An 8,970-nucleotide genomic window follows, 5' to 3' on the forward strand; every position below is an offset into this window, starting at 1 on the left:
TTGTCCCGCTCGAGTGGTACAGCCGGGCTGTTACACGGTTGGACCGCTAATTCCTAATTTGTTCCAGGACCGGTACAACCGCTCATCGGAGCGGTACAACCGGTCGCGTCAACCGGTACCTAAAGGGAGGGTCGGGTCGACGGGGTACTCAGTTTCCCCTTTCGTGCCCAACTCCCTCCCTCGGTGCCCTAGCCACCAGTCGTCGTCACCATCGCACCTGAGTGCCTATGGCGCCTCGGATCTGCGGCCTCCTTTCAGATTTGCTCTGAGGAGGCCCTTCCTCCCCTGATCTACTCCCATGGACGCCGGTAGTGCCCTATTTTCCTCTTGTTCTTGGATTCTTTCCTTCGAATCCTCTGTTGTTAGGGCATTGTTCGGTTCCCTCATTTTTTAGCCAAAAATATTGGAGGGATAAGATCATATATGCACTTCCAATTAGTGGTTATGAGTAGAAACTCATGAGTGGTGTATTTATGAGATCCGGATGCACCGGTTCCCCAGTAGTGGTACAACCTCTTGCAATTGCGGTACAACCGCTGTTGTGGTACAACCGCTTGGGTGACCGGTTCTACCTGACTCTCTGAATTTTGCTGCACTAATTCTTGTTTCTCCTCTTCACACCTTATATATTCCTACTTTTGCGCACAATTGTCTCATATTTTCTGGGTTTCTTTTGTGTGTTATTATTGTGTGTGTCTGTAGGTGGCTCTAGCGCTCGTTCTTCTCCTTAGAAGAATTCCAAGAAACGAGCTTGCAAGTGTAGGCTCCTTGATGACCCTGAGCAAGAGGAACTTGTGATCCCTAGCAATCTAACTCGCCTTGCGAAGTCCTTGGCCGCTGCTACCTCTTGAGCTTGCGTTGGTTTTTCCCTTGAAGAGGAAAGGGTGATGCAGCACAGTAGCAATAAGTATTTCCCTCAGTTTGAGAACCAAGGTATCAACACAGCATGAGTATGAAGATGAGGCACCAATGTACCTGCGCAAAAACAAACAAACTTGCACCCAACGCTATAAAGGGGTTGCCAATCCCTTCACGATTATTTGCAAGGTGAGATCTGAAGGTGAAAAGTGCAACAAAGTAATTTTGTGGATCTGAAAATATGATGTGAAATAGACCCGTGGGCTATACTGTTCACTAGAGGCTTCTCTCATGATAGCAAGTATTACGGTGGGTGAACGAATTACTGTCGAGCAACTGATAGAATCGCGCAAAGTCATGATGATATCTAAGGCAATGATCATACATATAGGCATCACGTCCGAGACAAGTACGATACTTTCTGCATCTACTACTATTACTCCACACATCGACCGCTATCCAGCATGCATCTAGTGTATTGAGTTCATAACAAAGAGAGTAACGCCTTAAGCAAGATGACATGATTTAGAGGGATAAATTCATGCAATATGATATAAACCCCATCTTTTTACCCTTGATGGCAACAACACGATGCGTGCCTCGCTACCCCTTCTATCACAGGTGAGGACACCGCACGGTATGAACCCAAAACCAAGCACTTCTCCCACTGCAAGAATTATAGATCAAGTTGGCCAAACGAAACCCACAACTCGAAGAGAATTACAAGGATACGGAATCATGCATATAAGAGATCAGAGGAGACTCAAATAATATTCATAGATAATATGATCATAAATCCACATTTCATCGGATCTCGACAAACACACCACAAAAGAAGGTTACATCGGATAGATCTCCATGAAGATCATGGAGAACTTTGTATTGAAGATCCAAAAGAGAGAAGAAGCCATCTAGCTACTAGATATGGACCCAAAGGTCTGTAGTGAACTACTCACGCATCATCGGAGAGGCAATGGTGTTGATGAAGAAGCCCTCCGTGTCCGAATCCCCCTCCGGCAGGACACCAGAACGGTCCCCAGATGGGATCTTGCGGAGACAGAAGCTTGCGGCGGTGAAAAAGTATTTTCGTGGCTCTCTCTGTTGGTTTTGGATTTTTAGAGAATTTATAGGCGAAATATATAGGGCAAAGGAGCCAAGTGGGGCCCACAAGCCTGCTAGGCGCGGCCCCCAGGCCGCGGCTAGGGGCATGTGACCTCCCCCGAGGTCTTCTGCCTTGGTTCTCAAGTCCCATGCGTATCTTCTGTTATGGAAAAAATCACCCCGCAGGTTTTATTCCGTTTGGACACCGTTTAATATTCTTCTGTGAAAAAGGTCAGAAACACGGAGAAAACAGAAACTGGCACTTAGCACTGAGTTAATAGGTTAGTCCCAAAAAAGATATAAAATAGCATATTCATGCATACAGAACATCCAAAGTTGACAAGATAATAGCATGGAACCATCAAAAATTATAGATACGTTGGAGACGTATCAAGCATCCCCAAGCTTAACTCTTGCTCGTCCTCGAGTAGGGAAGTGATAAAGACTGAATTTTTGATGTGGAATGCTACCTAACATATTTGTCCTTTGTAACTTCTTTCTTGTGGCATGAATGTTCAGATCCGTAAGATTCAAACAATAGTTTACTATTGACATGAAAACAATAGTACTTCAAGTATACTAGCAAAGTGATCATGAACTTTTGAAATAACAAGTCCAAAGAAAGTTATCCCTACAAAATCATATAGTCTGGCTATGCTCCATCATCCCCACGCAACAAATTTAAATCATGCACAACCCCGGTATTGGCCAAGTAATTGTTTTCGCACTCTTACTTTCTCAAACCCTTTAAACTCTCACGCAATACATGAGCGTGAGCCATGGATATAGCACTATGGGTGGAATAGAGTGTGGTGGAGGTTGTGAGGCAAAAAGGAGAAGATTGTCACATCGACTCGGCGTATCAATGGGATATGGAGATGCCCATCAATATATAGCAATGTGAGTGAGTAGGGATTGCCATGCAAAGGATGCACTGGAGCTATAAGTGTGTGAAAGATCAAAAAGAAAACTAGTGGGTGTGCACCCAACTTGCTTGCTCACGAAGACCTAGGGCAATTTTGAGAAATCCCATCATTGGAATATACAAGCCAAGTTATATAATGAAAATTCCCACTAGTATATGAAAGTGACAAAACAAGAGACTCTCTATCATGAAGAACATGGTGCTATTTTGAAGCACAAGTGTGGAAAAATATAGTAGCATTGTCCCTTCTCTCTTTTTCTCTCATTTTTTTTGTTTGGGCTCTTTGGCCTCTTTTTCCCTCACATGGGACAATGCTCTAATAATGATGATCATCACACTTTTATTTACTTACAACTCAATACTTAGAACAATGATGACTCTATATGAAATGCCTCCGGCAGTGTACCGGGATGTGCAACGATCTAGCTTTGCGTATGACTTTGAAACATCTCACTAGCTATCTTACAGTCATGCAATGTCAATATGAAAGTGACGGCACATGTCATGAAACGGAATGGTGGAAGTTGCATGGCAATATATCTCGGAATGGCTATGAAAATGCCATAATAGGTAGGTATGGTGGCTGTTTTGAGGAAGGTATATGGTGGGTTTGTGCACCGGCGAAAGTTGCGCGGCACTAGAGAGGCTAGAAATGGTGGAAGTTGAAAGTGCATCTATACCATGGACTCACATTAATCATGAAGAACTCATATACTTATTGCGAAAGTTTTATTGGTAATCGAAACAAAGTGTTAAACGCATACTCCTAGGGGAAGGGTTGGTAGGTGTTAACCATCGCGCGATCCCGACCGCCACACAAAGTATGACAATCAATAAATCAATTATGCTCCGACTTCCTAACATAGCAGTTCACCATACGTGCATGCTACGGGAATCACGAACTTCAACACAAGTATTTCTAGATTCACAACACCCTACTAACATGACTCTAATATTACCATATCCATATCTCAAAACTAATTGTGAGGAATCAAACTTATATTTACTAATCAATGCAATTGAATATGGAAGTTTTTATTATATCCTCTTTGGATGCCTATCATCCTTAGGGCTCTTTCATAGCACACGCCAATTACCAAGTTACTTAGGGAGAGCACTCTCAAAAAGATATAAGTGAAGATCGAGAGTTCTTATTTCTTCAAAATATGACACGGCAGTGCTCTAAAAAGATCTAAGTGAAGCACTAGAGCAAAATTATCTAGCTCAAAAGATATAAGTGAAGCACATGCGAGCTAAATTGCCTAACTCAAAAGATATAAGTGAAGCTCAATGAGTATTCAAGAAAATTCACGATGAGTGCATGTCCCTCTGAAAAAGGTGTGCAGCAAGGATGATTGTGACAAAACAAAAAGAAAAGACACCTATAATACACGACGCTCAAAGCAAAACACATATCATGTGGTGAATAAAAATATAGCTCCAACTAACGTTACCGATGGATTGAAGACGAAAGAGGGGATGCCTTCCCGGGGCATCCCCAAGCTTAGGCTTTTTGGTGTCCTTGAATTTGGCTTGCGATGCCTTGGGCATCCCCAAGCTTAAGATCTTTCCACTCTTTATGCCATTGTCCATGAGAACATCACCCAAAACTTGAAAACTTCACAACACAAAACTAAAACAGAAACTCGTGATATCATTAGCATAAGAAAACAAACCACCGACTCTTTAGGTATTGTAGTAAACTTGATTTCTATTTAGATTGATGTTATATTACTGTATTCTCACTTTTCCATGGCTAGTACCCCCCGATACTATCCATAGTTTCATCAAAATAAGCAATCAACACAACAAAAATAGAATCTGTCAAAAACAGACCAGTCTGTAGCAATCTGTATACTTCGTATACCTATGGTATCCCAAAAATTCTGAAAAATTATGACAATTAGGGAAATTTGCATATCAACCAGAAGCAAAAAAGAATCAACTCAAAAGCTCTTTCTAGATAGGAATGAAAAATAATTTCATGAGCGCAAAGTTTCTGTCTTTTTCAGCATGATCAAACAACCATCACCAAAACTAGTCATAAAGGTTCTACTTGGCACAAACACTAAAAGAAACATAAAAAACACAATCATAACAGAATTATGATGGTCTGGACACAACAAAACAGAAAGCAAAAAAGCAAAGATAAATTCATTGGGTTGCCTCCCAACAAGCGCTATTGTTTAACGCCCTTAGCTAGGCACAAGGCGATAGAATCAAGTATCGTCATCTTTGGTGCTCAAACCATAAGTAGCCCTCGGCATGGATTCATAAGGCAATCTTATTTTCTTTCTAGGAAAGTGTTCCATGCCCTTCTTTAATGTAAATTGAAATCTAATATTCTCTTCCTTCATATCGATGACAGCACCAATAGTCCTAAGGAAAGGTCTACCAAGAATGATGGGACATGTTGGATTGCAATCAATATCAAGCACAATGAAATCTACGGGTACATATTTCCTATTTGCAATAATAAGAACATCATTGATCCTTCCCATAGGTTTCTTAATAGTAGAATCCGCAAGATGCAAATTAAGAGAGCACAATCTTGCTATCATGAGAGAAGTGGGGGAGAGGAAAACGACAGGCAAAAGGCAAATAATGTAAATGCAAGAGATGAGTTTGCGATAGTTACTTGGATAAGCTTCACTTTGAATACTCCCCGGCAACGGCGCCAGAAATTCTTCTTCCTACCTCTTGAGCTTGCGTTGGTTTTTCCCTTGAAGAGGAAAGGGTGATGCAGCACAGTAGCAATAAGTATTTCCCTCAGTTTGAGAACCAAGGTATCAATCCAGTAGGAGTATCAAGATGAGGCACCAATGTACCTGCGCAAAAACAAACAAACTTGCACCCAACGCTATAAAGGGGTTGTCAACCCCTTCATGATTATTTGCAAGGTGAGTTCTGAAGGTGAAAAGTGCAACAAAGTAATTTTGTGGATCTGAAAATATGATGTGAAATAGACCCGGGGGCCATAGTGTTCACTAGAGGCTTCTCTCATGATAGCAAGTATTACGGTTGGTGAACGAATTACTGTCGAGCAATTGATAGAACCGCGCAAAGTCGTGGTGATATCTAAGGCAATGATCATACATATAGGCATCACGTCCGAGACAAGTAGACCGATACTTTCTGCATCTACTACTATTACTCCACACATCGACCGCTATCCAGCATGCATCTAGTGTATTGAGTTCATAACAAACATAGTAACGCCATAAGCAAGATGACATGATGTAGAGGGATAAATTCATGCAATATGATATAAACCCCATCTTTTTACCCTTGATGACAACAACACGATGCGTGCCTCACTACCCCTTCTGTCACTAGGTGAGGACACCGCACGGTATGAACCCAAAACCAAGCACTTCTCCCATTGCAAGAATTATAGATCAAGTTGGCCAAACGAAACCCACAACTCGAAGAGAATTACAAGGATACGAAATCATGCATATAAGAGATCAGAGGAGACTCAAATAATATTCATAGATAATCTGATCATAACTCCACATTTCATCGGATCTCGACAAACACACCGCAAAAGAAGGTTACATCGGATAGATCTCCATGAAGATCATGGAGAACTCTGTATTGAAGATCCAAAAGAGAGAATAAGCCATCTAGCTACTAGCTATGGACCCGAAGGTCTGTGGTGAACTAATCACGCATCATCGGAGAGACAATTGTGTTGATGAAGAAGCCCTCCGTGTCCGAATCCCCTCCGACAGGGCACCAGAACGGTCCCCAGATGGGATCTTGCGGAGACACAAGCTTGCGGCGGCGAAAAAGTATTTTCGTGGCTCTCTCTGGTGGTTTTAGATTTTTTAGAGAATTTATAGGCGGAAGAGATAGGGCAAAGGAGCCACGTGGGGCCCACAAGCCTGCTAGGCGCCCCCCCCCCCCCAGGCCGCGGCTAGGGGGCTTGTGACCTCCTCCGAGGTCTTCTGCCTTGGTTCTCAAGTCCCCTGCGTATCTTCTGTTATGGAAAAAATCATCCCGAGGTTTTATTCCGTTTGGACACCGTTTAATATTCTTCTCTGAAAAAGGTCAAAAACACGGAGAAAACAGAAACTGGCACTTGGCACTGAGTTAATAGGTTAGTCCCAAAAAAGATATAAAATAGCATATTCATGCATACAAAACATCCAAAGTTGACAAGATAATAGCATGGAACCATCAAAAATTATAGATACGTTGGAGACGTATCAGCCGCCAAGCAAAAATCAGTCAAGCCATTGCACTCCTCGAAGCAAGCTCATTTGGAGCGGGTTCGTTTTTTGAATCCTTATGATGTCCCCATGTTCCCGGCTGGACCACCCTTGGTTCCGAAATGAGCTACAGATGCGGATTATGCATGAGCTCTATGACCATCACAAGAACAAGTTTGCAAAGCAATGGACAATTAACATTGAGCATTGGAAGAACAACATGGATTACTTTGGAGAGGCGTTTGCACTATGTGAAGACTTTGACTTGATGAAGCTCATGACTCTCAACTATCCCTTTGATGTGCAGCTCATTCATCAGTTCTATGTCACTGTTCACTTTTGCACTAATGACGCCCGTACCCTTACCTTCATGTGTAGTGATGAGCTTTTCGAGGTCCTGTGGTGTGCCTTTTGCAATGCACTTGGCTATGATGACACTGGCCTCAATGCGAATGGCGACATTCATCCTCATGATTGGGCTACTTCTATGGATAAGGTGAAGTTAGACCCCTTGTACATTCCCAGGCGTGGGATTCCTGGAACCTCTAAGGACCTGCAGCCGGTCTATGATATTTTGCACCGTGTTTTCCGGAATGTTCTTCTGCCCAAGGTTGGAAATCAAGATGAGATTCATGGATACTTTGTTGATCTGCTTGTTGCCATGCGGACTGAAGATGGCTCTCGGGCTACGTTTGATGCCTCCAAATGGTTGTGGGAGGAGTTGTACTCCACAGTCTTCTATAGAAAGGTCCCGCCTATGCTCCTTTCATCGTGTGTTTCCTCAACTCCGCGTGGACAGTTCCTGGCTTGGCGAGCCTCTCACTTCTCTAGAAAACCTCACTGAGCATGAGGTCAAGCAACTCCGAAAGAAGAAGCATCTTGCACCTTGCTTCCCCGCTGGCGACCCTGAGGATGCTTTTTCTACTTCTACTGATAGTGATTGTGAGCTTCCTGCAGGAGCCAAGCCATCTTGGATCTCCAAGCTCTCCGACAAGTTAAAGAAGACCTTCTACCTCCAGACTCATGTTCAGAAGAAGCTCTATGAAGCCCATGTCAACGAAAAACTTGCCAGATGCAGACAGATTCAGATTATCCGGGCTCTCAAGCTTGAGGCAACCATTGGTTCTGAGCATACCATACTCATGAGGAGTAGTGGATCTATGCACATAGCACTTGGACCGATGATGATATGTCGGGTCATCCTACTGCCTCCTCCCCTGCTGCTGCTACTTATGATGAGGATGTTGGTGATGACGATGATGGGTCTGTTAGTGGTGATTCCGAGGAGAGTGACAGCTCTGACGAGCTCTACTAAGCACCGGGGCATTAGCATCGCTCTTTTCCTTTTTGGTGACCTGATGCCAAAGGGGGGAGAGCTATATTATGACAGGATTTGCATGGGGGCTTTGGTTATCTTCGTGTCGTTTGTTTTGCTTCCCAGTTGAACTCTTATTTTCTATTTAGTCGGTCATGAACCTATCTTATGTGATGACTATTTGAGTTTCAGTAGAGACTAATTTTATTCTTACCCTTGTTGTTAAGCTCCACTTATTATCTCGTTCAATCGCTCCTTAATGTTATTCCCTCTGTGTACCCATTGGTTGGTCTCTAAAATCAAGGGGGAGCTCCAATTCATGTACTTGTCTCATCTGGGGCACACAACGAGGGGGAGCTCCGCTTTTATTCTAGATACCATCAATGCAAATCGTGTTGTTGTCATCATCCACCAAAAATGGGTAGATAGTAAGGGCATTCTCCAACCTTAAGTGTTTTGGTGATGATGACACCTCACTATGTTATCTAACCGGGTGTCAAGTTGTGCAGGTATCATGTGTAAGACACAAGACGGTTAGGTATTCCCTCCAAACGGAA

Source organism: Hordeum vulgare, chromosome 7H (assembly GCF_904849725.1).
Source record: "Hordeum vulgare subsp. vulgare chromosome 7H, MorexV3_pseudomolecules_assembly, whole genome shotgun sequence".
Classification (NCBI taxonomy): Eukaryota; Viridiplantae; Streptophyta; class Magnoliopsida; order Poales; family Poaceae; genus Hordeum; species Hordeum vulgare.